Raw genomic sequence first — 5034 nt, forward strand, 5'->3', positions numbered from 1 at the left:
ATATATAAATACTCTCTCTCTCACTCTCACACTCACACATAATTTTCTCTACATTTCTTCGAGATATATAAAATTGCATTAAATTACTAGTTCTCCAGGTGTCACTGAAGTTTGACATTAATGAATGTGTTTATTACAATAAGGAAGTCTAAGGTCTTTAGTTATAACGTAATTAGGCAGAAGTTGTCTGAAGAACTGAAATAAGTAATTAACTCATTGTATGATACCTATTTAATCAGAAGACACTTCAAGGTTATTATTATTTATTTTACAGACTTTAGATTACAAAGAAAATATTTGGAAACTTGTATGTGTGTGTGTGTATTTATATATATATATATATATACACACACACACACACGTGTGTGTGTGTGCGTATAAAGACATTTTTATTTTTGAAGAAATGATTCATACAATTAGATCTGTTATTTGAAACTTTTAAGCAGGAAACAATATTGCTGTTTATGAGACATGTTTAATCTAAGTTTTGTTATTGAAGCAATAATTGTTTACAAGTTCAATACAATTAGCCTAGTTTGTTATCTTAATAACAATAACATTGGTTTGTTTATTAACAATGAAATATGTTGAATGAAAGTGAAGTTGTAGAATTTATTGTCAGGAGCATAGAGTAACAGTAAATCATTTCTGCTAGGAAATTGAAATTTAGTGAGATTTGATTTATGAAAACAATGTCTGAGCTCCATACTTCTTATTCTAATAAGAGAAATTCTCTTATATTTCCACAAAGCCACATATTGGCAGAAAACTATTTAAAGTTATATATGGCTATGGTACATCTATACTTACAGCCTGCATCTCCAGTCCGGAACAGTCATCCTGTCCATAATATCGATCAACTGGAAGCTGTCCAGAGACTTGCAACCAGACGAATACCTTCTGTCAGTTACCATTTCTTGTCATTTTGCTTCTCTGGGCATTGATACACTAAAGTTTTGACAACTAGCAGCTAACTAGGTAGAAGCTTACCATCTTTCAAATAACAAATTTTGGCCATCTATTTCAATGCAATATTTCTATCTCCTGTGGCCATGATTATGAAATAAAAAAGAAAAGCACCACCACACCCATGATTTTCTGACGCAGTTTGTAACATGCTCAAAATTGTTGAAGCTTAGAATAAACTACCTGAAATAGTTACTAGTAGTCTGGACACTGCATTCTTCAAAACTCCCAAGTTTCCTGAAATTCACCAACACTATTCCTGACATGCCCATGTACCTTTTCCCCTTTATGGTTCCAGCTGTAGAAACTCTGCCAAATCAGACTGGAGCCTGGTGTTGCCATCCGGTTTCACCAGTCCTCAGTCAAATCGTCCAACCCATGCTAGCATGGAAAGCGGACGTTAAACGATGATGATGATGATGATGATGATGATTCTTTTACTCTTTTACTTGTTTCAGTCATTTGACTGCGGCCATGCTGGAGCACTGCCTTTTGTCGAGAAAATCGACCCCAGGACTTATTCTTTGGAAGCCTAGTACTTATTCTATCGGTCTCTTTTTGCCGAACCGCTAAGTTACGGGGACATAAATACACCAGCATCGGTTGTCAAGCGGTGGTGGGGGGACAAACACACAAACATATATATACATATATACGACGGGCTTCTTTCAGTTTCCGTCTACCAAATCCACTCACAAGGTTTGGGTCGGCCCGAGGCTATAGTAGAAGACACTTGCCCAAGGTGCCACACAGTGGGACTGAACCCAGAACCATGTGGTTGGTAAGCAAGCTACTTACCACGTTCACTTTCCATTCTCTTCTGTGGTTTATTCTATGAACTGTGCATGCATTTTTGTTTTCATTGCAACTGTACTTTACTTGACTTATTGCTGCTTCTACCCAGTCGTTTACCCTTTTCTGACAAGTTGTAGTGCACCTAAGCAGTGTATCCAATAATTTCATATTATATAAGAAGGGTAAAACCAATAAAAACAGCTCCTGTGTATAACCACTACTTATCTTATATGCTGCAAAGAGTTGAAAGATTAAGTTCACTATAAAAGGGTTTGATCTCTCAACATGGAAGCAGCCTAAATAGAATATAATTAAGAATTTAGTACAATGTTTCATCATTTCTACTACATCTCTACCATCCTCAGAATAAAAGATAATTTCTTAGTTATTCCATCTTTCACTTAAGAGCAAGTCAGTGGTCGTTCTGCATTATCATAATATTGTTCTTAATACTTCAATACTATCATCATATCAACAAATTTATATCTTCAGATTTAGTGATAAGTCTTTGCAATTCTCAGGGGCTTTATAAAGGTTATATATATACATACAAACAAATGTATACATTATATATATATATATATATATATATATATATATAAACATTAAAGATGGGAATTTCCTGCAGCTCTTTATTTATCTAAACTCCTGTCTTTAGAACTGAAATACAGATTGTGGAATAATAATAATGATTTCAAATTTTGGAAAGGAGCCAGCAGTCTTTGAGGGGAGATGTAAGTCAATTACATCAACCTGGTACTTCACTGGTACTTATTTTATTGATCCGGAAAGGATAAACAGCAAAGTGAACCTTGGTGGAAATGGAGCTCAGAACATAAAGATGGGTGTAATGCCACTAAGCATTCTGTCTGGTATGCTAACCATTCTGCCAGCTTGCCACCTTAATAATAATAATGGTTTGAAATTTTGAGGGGGATGGGAGCTAGTTGATTATATCAACCCCAGTACTTGGCTGGGGTAATTATTTCAACAAAATGTTATGCATTTTGTCTGGCATTCTAATGATTTAGCCATCTCATTGCCTTGATAATAATGATGATAATTTTGTGTCTGTTTTTTTCATGCTGGTATGGGTTGAGTGAACTGTAGCAGTCTGAATCAGTTTTATTTAGAATTTCTATCTACCTGGATGCCATGAACTATGTTTCACTTGTATAAACATACAATTGTGACATAGTTTGTGGTCTCTCTAAGAGGGTAGTAACCATGTTTTGGTATCGCTTATACAGCCAAGTGCCCTTTCCTAATACTAATCATGTTACATAAAAATTGTCTGTTTAATTTAGTGAATACAGAGATAATTCTGAGATCTTAGTGATACTTTCCATGCACATATCAAATTGTTTTTCATTCCCTAGTCATATTTTGATACTCAAGCCAACAAGAGTACTTATACATGGTTGATCAACCTGCTAAAAATACCAGTCAAATTACACCGTACAATCATAAAATTGCAGACATATTGCATAATGCAGTCCTCAGTAAATTATGACTAAAAATAAAGTGAAATGGTTTACACTGGGCTGCCTTTCATTGTAGGTCCTCACAATTATGGTTGACTATTTACAAAACAACTTTTTCATGTTTTCTGTTTCTTTCATTTGTACTTAACTACCATATGCTGTAGATAATATCTTATACCAACATTGCTTTTCTTTACTACAGCATTCATGTCATTAGTTTGTTGTCAGAGATCCCACAGGATTTTCAAACAGCTATCTTAGCAAACTCCCAAGGTATCATTCCACATCATATGTTTTTGTCTTCATGTGCTTAGAAGTACATGTGTGTCACTTTGATAAATTTCTACACTTCATATCTATAGACATGGGAACCATTCCTATTTCAACATTTGTCTGTCTTGCAATTGTGGGCTGATCAGTCATGAAAACTCAGAATCAGAAGCTGTATCGGTTAGATAGTATAGGTTGCTGAAATGTATGTAAATTATTTTATAATTTTTATGAAGTGTCAGTGTTAATCTACCTGCTTTTAAAGTTGTTTTATAATAATATGATATCAAGTATATTGCAATCTGTTGTGTGTGTTGTAAATGATCAATCTTGAAACCTAATTTTAGCAGAAAAATATATTTTGAAAAGCTATTAATATAACATCAACAGATATATTATTAACAAACTCTTTTATTTGTGAAAATTCTATTGAAATATTGAGAATGTATAGAGCATGTAATATCAATGCAGGCTCTCTCGCCAGAATTGTTATTTAATATTTGTAAAGTCAAACCAATTGAAGATACTCTAGCTTTTAAAGGAAAAAATAAAACACTTGCGTGCATGAAGCAAATCACGATCGCATTACCAATGTTGTTGAAAACTTAGGCAATAATATTACAGTCAAGAAATCTGAGAATTTTAAAGGTAAATATGAAAATGCCACAACAATTGTCAACCACTACAATCCAGCTCAGTGGTTGGATGAAAAACAAGAATGATGGCAGAAAGTGATCATGACATTATGAATGGACTGCGTCTTTTTAATAAACAGGACAGTTTTCCAAAAGATGCAAATAAACTTAGTTTTCTCAGTGACAATGATGTATAGGAAAATTAACAACAGTGAACATTTTCTTAGAAGCTGACTTGTTTATTCACATAGCACCAATAAAATTTATTGCTTTAGTTGCAAAGTTTTTGGCTTCTCAAATAAGTCATTTTTAGGAAAATCTGGAATTAATGACTGGAAGCATGCTCTGAAGTAGATATTGCAAAAGAATTATTTTCTGGAAATGTAAAGCTTCTACTAGAAGCCATTAGATTCATCAACAATAATAAGTTACAGGATGCCATGCCAAATCTGTTGGTTGCATTAAGAATAATCTTTATGATACCTGTAACTGTGGCCATGGGAGAGAGAAGCTCTAGTAAACTAAAGCTTATAAAGACATGTTTACTATTATCCATGACACAAGGCAGATTAAATTCTTTGGCAATTTTGTCAGTAGGAAATAATATTGTAAAAAAAAAAAAAAAAGATAGCTATTGAAAGTGCAATTTTCAATAGCTAAAATAAAAAAAAATTGTTTTAGTTTGTGTAAACTGTTTTGTTCATATTCTTTATTAAGAGAAAATTCTTTACACTTTCAGTTATCAAACCATCCTCCATTCAATATTCATTTGTAACAAAAATGTGTTGAGATCATTGCCAGTAATATAAATGCAATCTCTCTCTCTCTCTCTCTCTTTCTCTCTCTCTCTCTCTCTCTCTCTCTCTCTCTCTCTCTCTCTCTCT

At 33.5% G+C, this 5034-nt stretch overlaps 1 protein-coding gene across 1 annotated transcript in view; it reads left to right on the forward strand.

Annotated features, from left to right (window-relative positions):
* The window catches only part of LOC106876010 (protein TANC2), a 1103288-nt gene that overhangs the window by 383534 nt on the left and 714720 nt on the right, over window positions 1-5034 (forward strand). The window lies entirely within an intron of this gene.

The sequence above is a fragment of the Octopus bimaculoides genome, chromosome 3 (genome assembly GCF_001194135.2).
Source record: "Octopus bimaculoides isolate UCB-OBI-ISO-001 chromosome 3, ASM119413v2, whole genome shotgun sequence".
Classification (NCBI taxonomy): domain Eukaryota; kingdom Metazoa; phylum Mollusca; class Cephalopoda; order Octopoda; family Octopodidae; genus Octopus; species Octopus bimaculoides.